Genomic DNA, 20,934 nt, shown 5'->3' with positions numbered 1-20,934 from the left:
ACTCCTGCAGCCTCGAATGTGGAGACCAGCAGGGGAGAGGGGACCTGCTGGGTTCCTGCATATGCCTCCTGCCATGTCATATCTCCTTCATGAAACAAGCTCATGACACTGAAAATCAATCTCAAGGAGGGAGTGGGGGGCAGGATTGGCAAGGACCCAGTAGCCCCAGAGAAAGCCATGCACGTCTCCCCGGAAGACACTGCTTCCTTGCCATACTCTAGCTAAATCCTGTGGTCATGATGGGCTCATCCCAACCACCTCAGCCTAAACATATGCTTGGATTTCTCTCCATACAGATGGTGAATACCACCATGACAATGGAATGGCTCCACTGCCTGTAACTGAGGACCAGTCAAAGGAACAGGAAGTCTCTGGCTTGGATTCCAGCTGCCAGGAGTCCTTCCTGTTGGAGCAGCTATTTGAAGACACCCCAGGTTAGTTCCTCCTCAAGCCCAGATCCCAGGTCAGGACCAGCAAAGGAGAGGGAAATTGAACACTTTGCTGCAAGTGCCACCTCTCTGGAAATTTCTCCCCTCCTGAAAACAAGCTCATGACACTGAAAACCAGCCTCACTGGGGAAATGGGACCAGAATATACATCAGAATAGTGACCTAGCATAAATTCTACTTCCAAGTTTCTAGAAACATCTTATTTCTCCAAAAAAAAAAAAAAAAAAAAAGACAAGGCCAGTTAACACACCTTCAAATCAATAAAAAGTAGGGAGTCCAGGTCTCCTTTCTCAAATCCTCAAAGATTTTCCTGCTGATATGCGGAATCATCTCCTACACTAAAGACTCGATTTGCTTTCTTCATCAGTCCCTCTACAAAGGTTTCAGTTAGGAAGTAGACCCTCCGCCCCTTGGTTCTCTATGTCCTTCATCCTCTCACTGACTCAGCTCCCTAGGGCCCCTCCTTTGTCCATTGCTAATCCCACTACTATGTTCACAGGTCTCTGCACTGGGGGTGACTCTACCAGGACCCTGGGCATCTCTGTTGAGACAGAGGCCACCACAAGAGCATCTTGGTGGCTGTGGACCAGAGGGATGACACTGTCTCCACCCTCCATGATGTGGAAAGCATCAGGCAGAGCTCCGTGTTCAATTATCTGCACGGGGGCCCCTCATGGCCACCTTTGCTGGACCTCACTGCCTCTGAGCTCATAATTGAATACTTGATGGGTTGTGGGGACAGGGCCACCCACAAGCTGTCACTCTACAACTATGCCCTGAGCCACCCCATCATCCACTCAGTTCTCCTGCATCATGTCCGTGCTTTGTACTGGCAACCACAAAGAGCTTAACAAGGAAGACACGGAGAAGTGAGGCCCTCCATCCTGGTCCCCTTCCTGCTAGATGTAGGTGCCTCCTTCCTGACTGATGCCAGTGGTTAAAAGGTGACCAGGCTCCTGGACACACCTCATCTACACCATGAGTCTGGATGAACCTAGGCCATGTGAGATTAATTCGAGCAACTAGTCTGTGTGAGACACAAGGTGTTCTGGCTGATTAAAACAGGAGAAGAGAATCCCATCCCAACAATGGCAGGACTTTACTCATTCTCCTGGTGGCAGCACAGTCTGGGTGGAGGCTGCAGATTTTTGCTGTATAGAGAGGAAAGGTTTCTACTATATGCTGACTAGGCTTTAATATATTTAATTCTTTTCATAATAATTCAATTTACCTAATTGCTAGACACAGAAATTAAGACAGGAGGGAGAGACAGAGGGGGAGAGACACCTACAGCTCTGCTTTTCAGCTCCTGAAGCCTCCCCCTTGGAGGTGGGAACTGGGGCGAGAACCCATGTCCTTGCTCACTGTGGCATGTGTGCTCACCAGGTGGGCACCACTTAGACCCTTCATGTATTTATCTCCTTGGAGAAATTCACTCTTTGGCTTACTTCTTCAGGAATCAAGAGGTAGCTAGTATATGAGATTCTGATTTGACTAAAACAGTTCTCTGTGTTTCATTTCAGGCATGAAAAGAAGACAGCCTCCTAATTCCAAGCCAGGAGAGTGACCCCTACAGAAAGGCTCACTGATGGACCATCTCAGGCCTCTCTGAGCAGGATCCAGACAGCCCCCTGTCTACACCCTGCTCAGCTGATAAGGGCTCAGGGCTCCTCTCAGCACCTTGCTGGGGGCTCCCCTGGGAAGTCTGCAATCAGTGAGGCCACCTGGGTGTCTGTTGGAATGCCTACAGCCAGCCTTCCCCTTTGAAGGACTGACCACTTCTTTTCCCTGTCAGTTTATGATATCCAACTGACAACAATTATTTTCCTAATCCTTTGCAGGATTTTGACTTAGTTCTCAGTCCTGGAATCTATGTGTAAGCTTCCTGGTGGAAGACATGAAGCCCTCTGACTAGGCAGTTCTTTTAAACTTTTTGTCTAGTGGGGTCAATATGAAAAATGTCAACATTCCACATCCAGCTCATTTCATTTGAGTCATCTTCCCTGATGCCTTCTTACATCCTAGTTTGAGAGTCTTTTCACAGAAATCTCTCTCTTATTCCTTTCACTGTATGTATGTAGTTATAGAATCTTTTAATGTATCTTCTTGTTGATTGTATTGCTATAATAAATATCAATCCCTGACTCTGTGCCTTATATGACCCCTCTCTTTGCTCAGGGCTCACATGAAACCTTGGTGGCCTCCTCTGGGCAGCTCTACATTAGCTGAGGTCCCATGTGTCTGCAGGCAGCTAACAGCTCAACTGGATCTACTTTCTGTGTGTTGCCTGTTCCCCAAGCCTCTACAGGGTGGCACTGAGCTTCTTCAATGCTGGAAGAAGAGTTCCCACAGCCAGACAGCCACTGAGGTCTCTACCTCCTTCCCACTTGTCCATGTTCCATGGGCCAGAGCAAGGACATGGCTGAGTCTGCTGTCAGCCCAGGAGGAGACAGTAGCAGAGACTAAAGATGGCTCATTTCCGATTTCTGGATGGCTATTACTGTGATCAGCACATTTCACTGCAAAATTCAAGGTGACACCTCTACTACCATAGGACCTCAGCTACTAGCCTTTTACTCCTTAGCCCAGCACTTCCCAGACAGATGCCAAGTGTGGGGACAAATGGTCATGGAATAGCCACTCATTATGCTGACACTGGTATCTGTGCAACATGTGCACGTCAGAAGGTCACAGGTCAAAACTGGCCTCCTGGGGAAATGAAGGTCACTGTTCAACCTGACTGCCCTTTCTCTTTTTAGGATGATTTAGTGCTACACTGTCTACTAAGAACTTCAGAAAATATAACATTCAATGAATGGTCTTTCAAAGAGAAGTGACATTTTTAAACAATCAAGTGCACATTTTCCAAAATAAAAAGTACAAAATTTCTAAAATGTCAGAATATGCTTTTATCATAGTTAAAAAATGAAAACCTGTGTACACTACTACCACACCTGAAAATTATACAAGTTTAAGGTCGGGAGTCGGGCGGTAGCACAGTGGGTAAAGCACAGGTGGCACAAAGCAGAAGGACGAGTGTAAGGATCCCAGCTCCCCACGTGCAGTGGAGTCTATTCACAAGTGGTGAAGCAGGTCTGCAGATGTCTATCTTTCCCTCCTCATCTCTGTCTTCCCCTCTTCTCTCCATTTCTCTCTGTCCTATCCAACATCAACAAGAATACCAACTACAACTAAACATGGGCACAAAAGAATAAATAAATAAAAAGTTAAAAAGCTCAGAAAGGCAATAAAAAAGATAGAAACAGGGAGACGGGTAGTAGAGCAGTGGGTTAAGGGCATGTGGCTGAAATGCAAGGAGTGGCATAATGATCTGGGTTCTAGACCCCAGCTCCCCACCTGCAGGGGAATCACTTCACAGGCGGTGAAGCAAGTCTGCAGGTGTCTTTCTGTCCCCCTCTCTGTCTTCACCTTCTCTGTCCATTTCTCTCTAACCTATCTAACAAGGACAACAACAATAATAACTACAAAAATAAACACAACAAAGGCAACAAAAGGGAAAATAAAAATTTTTTAAATGCACCTTAAAAAATCTTCTTTAAAAAAAGATGGAAACAATTATTTCAGTCCCAAATCACTGAGCATGGGAGTTTTTTTTTTAATATTTTTCAAAAGTGACGCACATTTTTATGCTACTTATAAATACAATCAACATTAGAGTTTCTTTTGCACCTCCTAGATAGTAAATGAACAAGTGTAATATTTTTATGTATTTATTGACTACCTGTACTTTTTCTGTACCCTATTCATAATATTTGAAATCCTCTAGAGGCCAATGTGTCATTTTCTTCTTGATGTTTCATTGTTGTCGTTAATGCTATGGCTTCTGCTCATTAGCTATAGGACTCTATCATCATTATCAGCTATTCATTTTATTCATATATAATTTATATATCATTTATGTCATTTTTTATTAGCTACAGGACTCTAACATCATAATCAGCTGTCTTTACTTTATTTATTCATTTTGAATGTATGTAGAGACAAAGATGAAGAACCGAGGTGCAGAACTGTTCTACTATTTATAAAACTTTCCCCCCTCCCCGCCTCACGGGTGGAGACTGGGGTTGGAACCAAAGTTACCAACATGGCAACTTAAGTGCTCTACTGGGTGATACACAAACTGCCCACTTTTCTCAGTTTTTAAGAACTTCCCATAGTCTTGAATACTCAGATTGTCTCCAGGCATGTCACTCATCTGACTTCCTTATCTTTCACTGTCCCTGCTGGGGAGCCAGCATAATGGTTCTGCATGTCACAGGCTTTCATGCCTGAGGCTCTGAAGTCCCTGGTTCAATTATCAGCTCCACCATAACCTGGAGCTGAGCAGTGCTCTGTTTTTTCTTTTTCTTTCTCTCTCATTAAAAATATAAATTACATATTTATATTTTTAGGGTGCAGGCAGTGGCACACCTGGTTGAGCGCATATGTTACAGTGCACAATGACCCAGGTGCAAGCCTCTGGTCTCTGCCTGAGGTGGGGAAAGCTTCAAGAGCAGTGAAGCGGGGCTGCAGGTGCCTCTCTGTCTCTCGCCTTCTCCATCTCCCCCACCCCTCTAGATTTCTCTCTGCCCTGTCCAATAATAAGTAAATAGTCTGTTAAAAACATATATATGCACTTTAATTTCTAATATTAAATTGTATGCTAATCTCAAGACACACAGCTATGCTTATATAGCTATATAGTTGGTAAGTCAAAATATGGAACCAACCTAAAACAGACAACTAGATAACTATGTTAGAATGGGGCATGGCTGGTGATGCACACAGCCGACACTGCTCTTACCATACACAGGAACCTGGGTTTGAGCCCCTGCTCCCCACCAGCAAGAAGAATGTTTAATGAGTGGTGAAGTACGTTTAAAAGTCCATCTCTCTCTTTTTTCTCTTTTTATTTAATTACCCCCCCAAGATAATTGCTGGGGCTCAGTGCCTGTACTACAAATCCACTGTTCCTGGAGGCTATTTTTTCCTTTTGTTGCCCTTGTTGTTTATCTTTGTTGTAGTTAATATTATTGTTATTTCTGTCATTGTTTTTGGACAGGACAAAGAGAAATTGAGAGGAGAAGACAGAGAGGGGGAGAGAAACACAGACACATGCAGACCTGCTTCATCCCCATGTAAAGTGACCCTTCTGTAGGTTGGGAGTGGGTGGCACCAATGTAGATTCCTAAACTGGTCCATGAACTTCCTACCATGGGCTCTTAACCCACTACACCTGTCCCCTTCCTTTTTTTCTTCCCAATCACCTCTTAATTTCTCTCTGTTCTAACCCATAAAACAGAAAAATAATGACCATTACTCATTCTACCACACCACTGATAAACTTGGTGATAATAAATAATAATAATAATTTCAGGTATATAGTTAATAGAAAAATATTTTCTAATTTAAAAAAAGAGATAGCACCATGTCCTTTTGGACAAGGAATATAGAAAACTGAAACAAATGAACTTGGAAAAAAGTGAAAGAAACAGCAGCAGCCAAGCTAACTTCTAAGATTTTGTGAAAACTATGGTTGTTCCTCTTGTGGACAGCAGTACAGAACTTTGGCAATAGGTCTGGTGTCACATCATGGCTGTGCATCTTATAATCTTATAAAGCATTACTAAATCCCTAATACAAATGTTAAAAAAGATATTTAGTTATAACTATCATTTTCCTCCTTTATGCCTCTGGTCTTTTTAAAACAGTTTTTGCAGTTTTAACTCAGGAAGACTAAGTGCCATTGCAAAGCAGAATAAATTTAAACCTGTAAGTTATAAAAATGAAAACAACAGAAAATAACTACATATCATACTCAATCAGAAAATACCTTGGGAAGGAAAAAAGACATGCACAGAGCCAGAACAATCTCTACTTATACTAATATGAAAACAGAAAAGAGAAGCATGAAAAGTTGTTTGTGGCTACTAGTGATTTTACAACTGCGTAGTATCAGACACGACTTTTTCCTCTGAGAGAGGAAAGAAAGCACACATCTTCTGCCCACCAGAAGCCACAATTCAAGTGTAAACAAGCATAATGTTAGCAACATTCAAGCAGCAGTGATTCTAAAGAGTTACTGATGAGCTTCAAACCAATGGCAGTCATGATGCTGAGAGTACCATGACGAAAGGAATTCTAGTGGGTCTGAAAAGAGAAGAGTACCAAGCCTCCTTTAAAGGACACTTAGACTTTGATGAAAGCATAATAAAGGGAGGAAAAGCACAGGTGTCTCAATGAGTTCCATGAAGCTTTCCTGACATGGTAAACTAACCTCCAAACCCAGCTTCAGCTCACAACAGCTACATGGCAGCACTCAGGGCTGCTCCTTGCACCTTCAGGTCCCTGCACCAAACCTTGGTGCTACAAGTCCATTTTGCAAACACAACTGCAGCGACTGGGAGGCATCATAGTGGTTATACAAAAGGTTTTCATGCCTGAGGCTCTGGAGTCCCAGTGGAACCTCTGGCATGACCACAAGAAAGCTCAGAGGTGCTCTGGTTGTTTTTAAAAGCAGAATTACTGTGACCCAGGAGGGAGCTCAGAAGTCAGAAAGCAGGACCTGCAAGCAGAGGATCCTGAATTTGGTTCCAGCACTGAATGTGCCAGAATGATGCTCTGGTATGTTCTCTTGAGAAGAATTTGACACAAAGAAGTCACTGTTCCAGCAGGTGTAGAGAGCACATTGGTTCTGCAAAAATACTCTCACACCTGACACTCCAAAGTCCCAGGCTCAGCAGCTCATACCATCATAAAATGAGCCAGAGTTGAGCAGTGCTCTGGTAAAACAAACAAACAAACAAATAATACAGAGAGACAGAGAGAAGGAGTGAGGAATAATAAAGAAAAGGGAATTTATAATAAAGAAAAGTAATATCCATGATGTAGAAAACTGAATTTTCACTAATTTGTAAAGAGCAGCTATGCCTATAACTGGCATCTAAAGTCAACCTATCCTCATTCCAAGACACTGTTTTGCAAATGCTACCTGTGAAAAACAGTTTAAAATAATGTGGAAAATGAACCCTTTAACACACATAGTTCACCAAGTAGAGCAGGCTGCCCAGAATTGGGCCCTGGCCCTACATGGGAAGAGAATGGACCAGGAGAAGTTTGAATGTAGTCAGTACACCATCTGTCTCTCTTCACCTCTCTTGTCCCTCTGTCTGAATGAAAAAAGCAGCCTAGAAGTGGTGAAATCAAGCATACAGGAGGTCCTAGATCCACAAAGTTAATAATGCTTGAAGTATAAATGCAGTACAATTCCACTTAACTAGAGAGGGACATTCACTGATGGAATGAAAAACCATAAATGTAAATAAAGCCCTCACACTTCAGGATTATGCAGTACATAAAACAATCTTAAATGTTTCTTAGAACACTGAGTTCCTTAGCAAAAACTTCTCATACAACTATGTGTATGTGTATATATACAGATACACACTTCCTTACAAGCTGAGATTCATTCATGATGCTACCTAATCAAGGATGGTTTTTGTATTGCTACAGCCTTTGAATATTTCCTATGACTAATAGCACTAAGTTAATACTTTAAATTCTTGGAGATAAAATAATTCTAGCAGAGACACCAGATGTACTGCAAAACCTTTCTAGAAGCGATTTCAGAAGAGTATTAATCCTTACTGTGTTAGGGCATTCATAGTCCAGAATAAATGGAGTTTTCTCATGTGTGCCTGGAATGGTATTCTAATCTTTTTTTTTAAATTAATTTTATTTATTTTTTGAGAGCAATGCAGAGAGAGAGACACACACACACACACAGAGAAACACCAGAGCACTGCTCAGTTCTGGCTTATGGTGGCATGGGGGATTGAACCTGGGACTTAGGAGCCTCAGGCATGAGACTCTGTTTGCATAACCATTATGCTCTCTCCCCCACCCGGTATTATTAACTTTAAGAGAAAGGAAACAACAGTAACTCACTCCCTGGCCCATTTTGGAAAAGGTTGTTACCCACTAGATGATGAGACAAGGACCGGCAGAGTAATTGAATTCCAGCCAAAGCCAAATGGGCAAAATCTAAAACACATGAGGTATTTGTAAAATTAAGAACAATACATTTAGGGAAATAAAAATAAATGACTGAGAGGCTATTACTATGCACTATATACTGATCTAAAAACTGTATTCTACATAACTTCAGTTTAATCCTAACAATACATAAGTGAGCCACCTGAATTAGGAAAGTAACATCTGTCCATAAAATCTAGTTTAAATTAAGGACAGTAGAAGTTCTTTGTGTGGAAAACTAGAGTTTAGTGCTTAGTCCCCAGAGTCTGCAGATGGGGTGCAGGGAGTTCAGTGGACTCCGGTGGAAGACAAGGTGTTGCAACACATTTTGAAAAAGGGAAGATATCAATTTCTGAAACACTGGTTTATGAATCTACCTCAACTCAAAACAGCCTATTGTTAATCTTCAAAATTCCTTTCAGTTTTTTTTTTCTACTTGAGAAAGAATGATTTAAAAATAGTAGTTATCAAGTGGGCACAATTTCTCCCCGTCTCTGACAGTCACCTGCACACTGACTCCACAGCCATCTTAGCCTTTCTGCCACCCTTGGGCAGAGTGGGTATCTCCAGCACCCACTCTTCCTCTTCCTGTTACAGCACAAGGCCTGGTCTTGTTGCAACAGGCCAAGCCCAGTCTAAATTCTGCCATGTATCTGGCTTTTTTCTTGCTAATTTTTTTTAAATGAAGGGAAAGGGCATTTAAAAAATATAATTATTGGTTTATTCCCTTTTGTTGCCCTTTTTGTTTTATTGTTGTAGTTAATGTTGATGTTGTTGTGGGATACAACAGAGAGAAATGGAGAGAGGAGGGGAAGACAGAGAGGGGGAGAGAAAGATAGACACTGGCAGAATTGCTTCACTGACTGTGAAGAGACTCCCCTGCAGGTGGGGAGCCAGGGCCTTGAAACTCTTCCTTATTTCTTAAGTTCCATCTATAAGTGAGATTGCCAAATACTCATCTTTCTCCTTCCAACAAATGGTACTAAACATGGCCACCTGAAGTTCCATACAGCAGGACGCAAGAGGATGATTTCTCCATCTTCAATGGGTGAGTAGACTTCCCTTGTGTATATGGACCACAAGCATTTAAAACACTCCCCTCTGTTAACCTTCGGGGTTGCTCCCGGATTTGGACCCACCTGTGCACTCATCACTTTGGAGACCTATTTGTCTCCTTTTGCATGGCAGTTTTTTAATTCCTCTGCTTATTTCCTTTCTGTGTGTGCCTAAGTTGGGCGCGCGCTCGTGCGCGCGCGTGTGTGTGTGTGTGTGTCTGTGTATGTGTATTTCCCACAGCTAGAAGGCATTGCTGTCTCAACTTACCTGACACCAACATTTCATTCAAATGCTTCTAATGTAACATTGACTCTGACTGGCCCGCTCTGGGCTTCCAATGTGGGAAAGGGCCCACAGTCCCTGTGTGACACAGTGTCTATCTGTCTGCAATCACAAGGCCAGCACTGCCACCTGGTCTCTCTTTAGTGGGGATCAGTCAGATTCCTCTCTTTGACATCAAATGGGCCAGATTGTTCCTTAGTTCTCATTTCTTTTGTTTTTTTATACATTCCTTCTCTTCCCTCCTTCATGTCTCTCTCCCTCTCCCTCTCTCTCTTCCTCTCTCTCTCTCTATATATATATATTTGTATACTGCCACATGTATTTATGACCAGAAAGCACCTCATCAATACCCTTTGCTACCTTGTGTGAGTTGAGTAACTATTGCAAAGTTACCAGTCACCAGCAGACTCTAGCAAGTGTTCAGACTGGTCAGGACAGGCAATGCAGACAGGTTGTTTATGGTGACTTCTCAACTGAAGTTGAACAGCCAAGGTTTTAACACAATGGCTCCCTTAATATTCTGTGATGTCTGAACTTAATCCACTGTGGGAGCCTGGACTTGTCGGTCCTCTAGCTACAGCCTGAGCCTTTCACGAACAGGAGGTGATGAACACCTTGCTGCTTTCAGAAATTCCAAAAGGGACCAGGGTGAATCTGGGATAACAGAGAGTACATGTTCCCCAGCATGAAGACTGAGTACAAATCCCTGGGCCCTTTACAAGGGGAAATGCGAGGATTTATGATATGTATACATTTCACTTTCTTGCACTCTGGTCTGGTAAGAGACACAGTGCACAGAGACAGAGTCCTGTGTGAGAGAGGCTCCAGAGACAAAGAGGAGGAGCCACTATCTACCTACAGCCACTGAAAAATAAACACCCTCCCTAGCAGTGAGCTGGGTCTGATTTCACAACAGGAAGTGTCCCCAAGTTGGACTGTGGGTGGGTCTTGGTCCCTGCCTGTACCACCCCCTCACCCCTACAGGTGGCTTTCAATGTCAGGAGCCACATCAGGATGGCAGTCATGGGCCCAGAGGGGACACTTGCAGAGTGGCTGGGGTTCACCAGTGCTCCCTGCTGGTTCCTACTCAGTGTCTGGGCCTGAGGACACACTGACCTGAGTTCTCCTCAGAGGTCTGCTCCAGTTGGCAGGGCTCTGCGATGATGGGGACAGAAGTGGAGTCTTGTGGTCTCCGGCTCAGCAGCTCAATAGTTGGCAGCTCACTCATTTCCTATCCACAGTCTTGTTGATGCCCTACAGCGAGAACAGTCAACATGCAGACTCAGGCTGAAGAATGGTACCAATCAGGCCAACTCACCTTAAGCTAGTGCCCACATGGTGCCTTAGGTCCTCCCACTGGGCCTCAGGATGGAGCCACTGTGTCTGTGGGAGGATCACTGCACTCAGCCAGGGAAACCCTACAGAAAGCAGGTGCCCAGGCATAGAAATTGCTGAGTCCATGGGAGCAGGCTTCCCAGGTTCCCTTGCTTAGAATGCAGACATCCCTTGGTACAGGGTGCAATAGGAACTTTATATTACGTGATATCTGGGGTGACATTGCACTGGGTTTGTCTTTCTTCCAGTAGAGGAGGGAGATAGATCAAAAATAACAACAAGAGGCTGGGAGGTGGGGCACCAGGCTGAGTGCACACATGACCATGTGCAAGGATCTGGGTTTGAGTCCAAGTTCCCAACATGCTTAGAGATGAAACACGCTGCAGGTGTCTATCATTCTCTATTCTCTTTTTTCCCCTCCAATATATCTTTATTCAATAAAATAGACAAAAAAAAAGGAAAATGACTGACAGGACCAGTGAATTCATGGTGCCAGTAACCAGCTCCACTGAGTTACAGGATAGCAGAGAGAGAGAGAGGGAGAAAGATAAAGATAGGGAGAGGGAGAGGGAGAGAGAGAAAAGCAGCAACACAACACTGACAATTATTTCCATCATGTGATGAGGATTAAGCTTGAACCTGGATCTGGCACAGGAAAAGCAGGTGACTGTGCAGTAAGAGGGCTCTTCTCCTGGGCCCATTAGTAACTTCTGATAGGATCGTGCCTGAGAACACTCCTGCTCATCCATGCCCAATACCATTGAGAGCTTTATATCTATGGCAGATTATTGTCAGTTCTGACACTAAATGTGTCCTTCTTTAGAAAAGATTTGATTTATTATTTCTTGTGAATAAAGATAAGAGATATTGAGAGGAGAGATAGGGGGGTAGAGAGATAGACTGGAGCCTGTAGTTCTGTTTCACTGTCCATCAAGGTTCCCTGTTGCAGGTGGGGGCTAGGGACTTGAACCTGGATGCTTGTGCACTGTAATCTGTGCGCTCTACCAGATATGCCACTGCCTGTAAACTTACATTGCCCTTCTAAACTGTTCCTTTACAGAGATCTGTTAAGAAGTCAAACAAATGAAGGTAGGAACACTGATGGCTGCTGTGATTAAATAACTGCAATGCATTGTGTGGAATTGCTCTGCTCACTATACTGACACATGAGGTCAGTCTAAGAGACTTTAAATGTTTCTTTTCTTTTATTATTTACTTAACTGCTATGTCTTGTGACCCACTATTCCAGAAGATCTTTTCTTTTGAATCCTTTAAAAAGAGACAAGGTGGCCGGGCGCTAGTGCAGCAGGTTAAGTGCACATGGTGTGAAGCTCTAGGACTGGCCTAAGGATCCCGGTTCGAGCCCCTGGCCCATAAGTGGAGAAGCGGGTCTGAAGGTGTATGTCTTTCTCTGCCCTCTCTCTCTTCCTCTCCTCACTAGATTTCTCTCTGTCCTGTCTAACAACAATGATAGTAATAACAAAAACTATTATAATAACAATAAAGAACAAGAGCAACAAAAGAGGAAATAGCCTCTAGGAGCAGTGGATTCATAGTGCAGAGCACAGAGACCCAGCAATAGCCCTGGAGGCAGAGAAAGAGAGAGAGAGACAGAGGTTTTGAGATAAGAGATCCAGGCTCACTGCAAGCCTCCACTGATCATGGAGTCTCCCCTCTGTGCTGTTTGAGCTGATCTGATGTGCACCTAGGGTGTGAACCTGGGGCTACCTACACAATAAAATGAACTTTGCTGTGGGAGCTCTGTGCCAGTCCTAGAGTGTCCTTCTCCTTGTCAGGGCTACAAAAGAACAGCAGGCACCTTGCTCTATGCTCCCATCCCACTGCTCCTCCCAGCCCATGAAGTCACCAAAGAGAGAACACAGGGGACTGAAAACCCAGAAGCCAAGTACAAAGCCAGAGCTGACACAGGGAGTAACTGTGCATAAAAACAGCGGCTAGTACTTCATGCTCAGGATTGCTTTCCCTTGCCCTTCCCAAATTAGAGAAAGACAGTTTGCTGTGGTGTGGATTTGAGTTTTAAAAATGTGGTACATTTCTTTTTCTTTTTTTTTCCTAAAATGTTTTCTTAAAGACATTTTAAATTATTTATTTATTTATTTCCTTTTTCTTGCCCTTGTTGTTTTTATTGTTGTAGTAGTTATTATTGTTGATGTCATTGTTGGATAGGATAGAGAAATGGAGAGAGGAGGGGAAGACAGAGAGGGGGAGAGAAGGACAGACACCTGCAGACCTGCTTCACTACCTGTGAAGTGACTCCTTTGTAGGTGGGACGGTTCATTTCTTAATGAGAGAAAGAGAAAGAGTAGAGAAAGGAGGAGGGGGAGAAGGAAAGAAAGTTGCAGAACGTCATTCTGGATGGGTGCCCCGACCAGCAGGGCGGTGAACAGGGGCTAGGAACCTAAAAAACCTGCAATGAAAGGGACACAAGACACGAACAATGAAGCAAGACAGGTTTCTGATCAAGCTGCAAAATTTGATTGTGTTCACAGGCATTATAAGGCTTTAGGGAAGGAGAGGGAATGCTGGAGGAGGGGGAGGGGGAGCAAACTTCAAATCAGAATGTTCCTTGCAACAAATGGCAGAAACCAAACTGTGTGTTGACTCACTTGATTACTGATAAATGGTTTACCTGAGGGAAAATGGCCTGCCCATGGGGGAATTAACACTTGTCTCCAGGGATTCCATTGTCTCAAAGCTTATCATCTATTAAGCAGAGAAATGGCTCCTGGCAGATGGGCACTGAGGATGCTGCACTAAGCAGCTCACAGTCCTCTGACATTGCTCTAGCTTGCAGTCTGGGAAATGGAGCTCATTTCTGAGGTATAGAGAGGAAAGTATCTTTCAACTCTGATCTTCTTGAGAATTTAACTTGGACTGTAAATGCACATCACTAAGAGGGCTGGGAACTCAGTCTGAGAAACACCAAGTGCAGAGGTGTTCAAATGCTGAGGACAATTTGCCATGGAACCGGGGTTCAAGAAATACTTCTGTGTAGACTCAGAGGTGTGACCTCATTTGAAAGGAGTCTCAGAAATACAAGGGCCTTTTTTGTAAAGAAATATACTAGCAAGGGCAACCAAAAGGAATAAACAAATAAATAGACTAGCGGAATCCCATACTGAAAATAAAAAGCTGTGAGGAATAGAGAGTGTAATCTGTATTTCTTTAAACATCAAGAAAGAAAGACATGATTAGTGAAGTAAATGAATAAATCGATTAACATTTTTTTTCTTTTCCTGTTTTTTTTTTTTTTTGCCTCCAGGGTTATTTATTCCTTGGGCTTAATAAGAATCCACATTTTCTGGCGGCCTATTTTTAATTTTATTGGATAATACAGAAATTGAGAGTGGAGAGAGAGGGAGAAAGATGGACACAACTGCAGACCAGCTTCCACTATTGTGAAGCAACCCCCCTGAGGTGGGGAGTGGGATAAACCTTGATTCTTGCATAGGTCCTTGTGCTGACTACTATGTGTGCTTAACAGGGTACAGCGCCAGCCCCCTCAACATATATGTTTTTTAAATTTTTATTATCTTTATTTATTTATTGATGGGATAAAGACAGCCAAAAATTGAGAGGGAAAGGGGTGATATGCAGGAAGACACCTGCAGCACAGCTTCACCACTCATGAAGCTTTCCCCCTGTAGGTGGGGAACAGGGGCTTGAACCTGAGTCCTTTAGCATTGTAACATGTGCTCTCAAATGGGTGTGCCACCACCCAGCCTCTCTCTCAAAACATTTTTTCAAGACAGCACTTCTTGGTGAAAAAAAATAGAGAGAAGACTTCACCTCTCTGGCTAGCAACCATCAAGCATGGCTAGAGGTGCAGAGGTGCAGGTCTGAGGTTTTTTTTGTTTTTTTTTTTTTTTTTTTCCTGAGAACATGTAGCCGAAAATGTGGAAAGGGGATGAAAAAGACACTGGGAACAGGTGAATTTGGGACAGGGGTATTGATGCCTTTACATTGTACAATGCCTGTTTTCTATTTTCATTATTTTAATAAAGCATTTTACCTAAAACAAATTACACTGTGATGACAAAATGAATAGAAAGACCCAACAACTATATTGTTCCCAAGATTTACAAATTGGTATATTCTTCACTGTATTAAAGAAAACTTTTAGGAAGTCAGGTTTGACTTTTGTGCCACAGTAAGGGCTGGTCAGGATGGATGAAATGTGTGAAGACAATTAAGCTTAATACTAAACAGCAGCTATTGAGAGAGTTTTGAACTGCTATTTTAAATCTAACCATCCTAACTTAGAATATCTTGACACTTACCCATCAATGTGTCTGGAGTCTCATTTTCCTTAGAAGTCAGACACATCTAATGCTGTGCAGGAACCTTGAATTAAAAAAAAAAAACAAAAAAAAACTGGAGTTACAACCCACCTTTCACAAGATCTACTTGAAGAAAACTTGTCTTTAGCTTCCCTAAGGTTCACAAAGAATGAATCAACTAAAAATATAAATTCTTTTAGCTCCACAGACTTCACTATGGTTGGAGAGTAAACATTGCTGATTTCAGTAACTCTTTAACTGAATGCATAAGAACAATATATGTTTAAAAGACTAATGTCAACACTTGTATTTCTTCTTGCAGTGTGACTGTTTCCTTGTAAATGAGAGATATATATTCTAGCAAATTCAGCTCTTTGCAAATCAAGTTTAAATATGGATCATAGTTTAAAATATTTTCTTGCAAGGAAATATATTGTATCCACATAGCAGTCAAAGTGCTCCTTATTGTAGGGGCGAGGAGTAAATGCCTTGAAAGTGTGAGCAACTTTCAAGAGTAGAGACCATGTCTCAAATGATCTAGAATTCATGTTAACTAGGCAAAAAACTGAGGTGGTAATTACTAGGCAGAGGGTCCCAGGACAGGCAGGGAGTAGGGATGAGGACATCTCCTTGGTTGGAGAGAGGGGAGAGAGTTTAGGGAATCATTCCAGCCAGATGGGTGCTGGGTATGCCGTCTCTCTGTTTCTCTGTCCTTGCCTTTGCCTCTGTCTCCATATATATAAAATCAGGCATCTCATAAAAAAATATTTTAAAAGATAAATATAGCTCTGAGCATGATCTAAAGAAATGCATTTCTGAAAAAACTGATCAAATTATTAATCTGAGTCTATATGAGAAATAGTCTCATTATTAGTAAGGTACACCAAAGTCATTAAAGGCAAATACTGGGGGCTGGTGGTACACAGTAGGTAAAACACATATGGCTCAAAGCACAAGGACTGGCATAAAGATCCCAGTTTGAGGCCCCAGAACCTCACCTGTTGTTGGTATGTTTCTAATTCTACTTCTAAAAATCTTTTCTGTTTCATTTGGTTTAAATACCCCCTGCTTAACACTGCATTCTATTTACATAACACTGTATTCTATTTACATAACCTCTGTTAACATGCACCACCCTCCCTCCAGGGCATTGGTGGTTCAGTGGTAGAATTCTTGCCTGCTCCGCCCCCTCTCCTTGTCATACCCTGATTTTCACCAGTCACTTTTCTCTCCACCCTCTGTATGTCACATCTTGTTTACACCCTACTTGGAAAGTATATAAAGACAACACTGTTCGTTTTAGTGAGTTGTGAGTTGGTAGTTGTGTTAGTTTAGCTTAGCTTGGTATAGATTGCGCTGCATCCTGCATGAATAAAGAGATACTGCATACAGCTCAACCATGAGTCCCTTGTCATCTGTTACCCGCCCGTGAAGCCAGCCCTTCGAAAACAACAACCTGAGTATGTGGGAGGTCACTTCACAAACAGTGAAGCAGGTCTGCAGGTGTCTTTCTCTCCCCCTTTCTGCTTCCTGTCCTCTTTGAGATTCTCTTGTCTTATCCAACAACAACAGCTATAACAATAACAACAACAACAACAACAAGGGCAATGAAATGTGAAAAACAGCTTCCAGGAGCAGTGGATTTGTAACAGATGACAAGGGACTCATGGTTGAGCTGTATGCAGTATCTCTTTATTCATGCAGGATGCAGCGCAATCTATACCAATGAGGCGCAAAATGCAAGGACCTGCTGAAGGATCCCAGTTTGAGCCCCCAGCTCCCTGCCTGTAGGGGAGTCGCTTCACAGGCGGTGAAGCAGATCTCCAGGTGTCTTTCCCCGTCTGTTCCCCTCCTCTATTTCTCTCTGTCCTGTGTAACAATGACGACATCAATACTAATAACTACAACAACAATAAAAAAGGGCAACCAAAGGGAAAATATAAAAAAAAATAATAAAAACAAATGGGAAAAGATACACTGAAATGCCCAGCAGCATATGGCTAGCGGGCATCTCTAGGGGATACTGACACATATTATGAGGCCAGTCACCGCAATGAAGATGTAACTGGGGTGATGCAGGGCCATCCCGCTGTACTGTGGTGCACTGCGGCACCCAGGCTACTACAGACCCGCACGGATGGGGGACACTGAGCTGCACCCAGGGCCAGCATGGACGGGCACCGCAGTATCACCAGGGCCACGCGCATCTGCATGAACAGGGATTGCTGTCAGGTGGCTTCTTGCTGATACAAGGGGAGAAGTTCTGCTCATCCAACAGGGTTCCCAGGGCCTGGGAGTTCCTGGTAATGCCATGGAATCCCAACCAGGGGACTCGCCCATCAGCAAGGACACCTGTGAACAAGACACTGAGCTCTGGGAGGAGCAGAGGAGGAGGTTCCTGTCTGCTCAGTAGAGGCTTGGAGAGAATGGAGGACAGCTAAATATGGGGCCTGGGGCAGGTCCACTTCCTACTGAGGCTCAGTAGGACAGACAGGAGGGGACAGCAAACTCCTATTTAATACATCCGGGGATTCTCCTACATCATCATGGGAATATTTGTTTATAGATGAGTTGATACACGCATCCTGGTTTTCCTACCTGAGACCCAAGACTTCTAAAATGGAACCCAAATATAGTCTCTTACAAAGGCTTTCGGCAAGAACGCTCTATTCCTTGATGGAACAGAGCCTTTGTGCAATCTTACAATAGTGACTCCAGAACACAGACAGTCAGAAAAGGAGTCTCATCCCGAGAAGGACTGTCAGGCTCAGCTGTATTGTTAATTACAGATAGACATGCCCTGGTGTAGACTCTGATTTTCTGTGACTGATGACAATAGATGGTCTATTTTATTTTTGCGGGGGCAGGGCAAATGGAGATGATTAAACAAGTTAATTTAATGCAACTTCATCCTTCATCATCTGTTAAGGCAAGATTCAAGTACAGTTTCCTCAGGTTTCAGTGAAGTAAGAATGTTATTGACAACAACAACAAGAACAAAAAGCTGAACTATATGTTAATAAAGTAAGAGTCATCTTAATAAAAGGTATGTTATACGATTTTCATTCTTGGTGTAAGATCTTTTTTCTCAAGATAGAGACAGAAAAACAGAGGGGCGAAGAGACAGACAAATAGACAGACAGAGAGACAGAGAGAGAGATGGTGCCAAAGCTTTTTTCAACATGGAGGGTCTAGGCTTGAGGCTTTGTCATACAAAAGCAAGGTAGTGCTTTATCTAAGAGAGCCTTTTGCCCTTCCACTGATGCAAAAGCTTATCGAATCTTTTTTTTTTCTGTAGTAGGAATATTAGAAGCATAACATGGAATCATGGGGGAATATGAAGCTGTTGAATTAAAAACAAATAGTCCTGACAATCAACATCCAGTCAATATGTGAGAAGTAAGTCAGTGGAGTGAGGTCAGAGCCACATTCTAGCTGAGTCAAGGCCACTTCAGCCCAGGCTGTGCTCAGTCCATTTCACCCCCCCCAATACTCTCTGTGCATGGGAGTTCCCCACTACAAGTATGGATTGACAGGCCTGGCAGTGCATCTGCTCCCAGGGTGGCCAGGATACTGGACACACACTGGGGTGGGGAAGGTGTCTTCCCAGGCCCTAAAGGTCCTGCTCTAATGACAGAACAATGCACCTACAGAGCAGCCCATGGAGGACAGGATCTGGGCATCTGGAATAAAAGCCACCTCTAGCCTGTGGACAACACGAGACCCAGGGAGTCATTTCATCTGGGAATCAAAGTCAGCACATAGCATCCAATGCTCATGTTCAAGCTGATAATTGTAGGGCCTGTAAATTATCTCTTAAATATCCATGTCACCCCTGGCAGAAAAAGGGTTGGCCACACTGACCTAGAGCAATTCCCAAAATAAAATACCTTTCTAGAAATTACTTGGGATGAGAATTGGGTCCCTGCCTGTAACCTTCCCTGAACCCCCGCACCCCCCACATGCGAATGGTCCTGTGTCATGATCCTGCTTCAGAAAGGGAGACATCCCAGAGGAGGCACTTTGGGAAGGCTGGGGCTCACCTCTCCCCTGCTGGCTCCTTCTCTACTGCCTGGCCTTGCAGACCTGCTGCCCTGGGGTCTCTGAAGTCATCTGCTCCAGATGGAAGGGTTCCTTAAGGGTGGTAAAAGACCATGAAATGGTGAGTCCAGATACAGTACCTGAGGGGATTCTGAATGATCCTTTTACATTTACCATTTTTTTCTAGGTTACCTCAGTAAATCATAAGGGACAGGGACCTGTGAAAACACCATTTGTAAGGATGACAATTAACTGAGGGAAACTGTTAGTTTATGCTGAGGAACTTTTTATTTTTCCCCCAAGGGCTGTTGCTGGGGCTTGGTGCCTGCACTATGAATCCATTGTTCCTAGAGGCCATTTTCCCATTGTTGTAGTTGTTATAGTTGCTGTTGTTGGATAGGACATAGAGAAATCGAGAGAGGAGGGGAAGACAGAGGGGGAGAGAAAGAAAGACAGACACCTGCAGACCTGCTTCACAGCCTGTGAAGCGTGGCCCCTGCAGATGGGGAGCCTGCAACTAGAACCTGGATCCTTAACCTGGTCCTTGCACTTCTTACCATGTGCGCTTAACCTGCTGTGCTACCTCTTGGCCCCCAGGAATGATGTTTTGCAAGACTGTAGTCATCTGATGGGTTCACATTCATATCTCCCTAAACTACATGTAGAAACTCTCACCCTGAGCCATATGCTATCTCCCATGAACACAGGGCTTTGGGCCTCTCCCGTGCTTTTAGAAAATTTCTTTGATTCTTGTAGGAATTTCCAGTTAGTAAACTTCACTCCCTTTTTAAAAAAAAATATGTATCATTGGATAGAGACAGAGATAAATTGAGAGAGGAGGGGATACAGAGAAGGAGAGAGCCAGAGACATTTGCAGGCCTGCTTCACTACTCCAGAAGCTTCAACAGGGGCTTGAACCTGTGTGCTTGTGCACTGTAATGTGTGTGCTTTTTCAGGACATGGCCACCTGGCCCTCAAACTCACTTCCTTACAAGGAGTATGATGACTGACATCAGGAAGAGCCTGATCAACATTATGGAATTTAATAAGCAACATTATTTCTATATTTAGGCTGTAGAGCCACTAAGAATTCCTTTTGCTTCCTATGCCTTTACAGTTTCCCATAAACATAAATATCTGTAGTTTCCCTAGTAAACCAACTGCACAGCATGCAGGTGGTATACCCATTAGAGTACAAATGTTATCAAGAGCAAGGACCTGGGTTCCGTTCCCTGCTTCCACCTGCTCTGGAGAAGCTTCATGGGCTATGACGCGGTGCTATAGGTGTCTGACTCTCTTCCTCTCCACCCTCTACAGACAGGAATGCCACTCTTGTTTTGCTGCACAGACCTGCAGTGCAAGAAACTGGGAAGAAATAAGTTCAACTCCACAAAATACTGATGTCCATATTTCCTTTTTTTATCTGTGGGCCTCAG

At 43.4% G+C, this 20,934-nt stretch overlaps 1 long non-coding RNA gene across 1 annotated transcript; it reads right to left on the bottom strand.

Annotated features, from left to right (window-relative positions):
• Positions 1 to 10,945: 10,945 nt before the first annotated feature.
• LOC132536160 (uncharacterized) lies at positions 10,946 to 19,594 on the bottom strand. Its single transcript, XR_009547829.1, has 3 exons — positions 19,501 to 19,594; positions 15,458 to 15,521; positions 10,946 to 11,075 (listed from the first exon to the last, which is right to left on the bottom strand). It is a non-coding gene; the product is annotated as an uncharacterized LOC132536160 (long non-coding RNA).
• Positions 19,595 to 20,934: the final 1,340 nt, after the last annotated feature.

The sequence above is a fragment of the Erinaceus europaeus genome, assembly GCF_950295315.1.
Source record: "Erinaceus europaeus chromosome 6 unlocalized genomic scaffold, mEriEur2.1 SUPER_6_unloc_23, whole genome shotgun sequence".
Taxonomy (NCBI): Eukaryota; Metazoa; Chordata; class Mammalia; order Eulipotyphla; family Erinaceidae; genus Erinaceus; species Erinaceus europaeus.
Note: the sequence above shows the minus strand (reverse complement) of the source record. Positions and strands in the feature narration are given on the sequence as shown.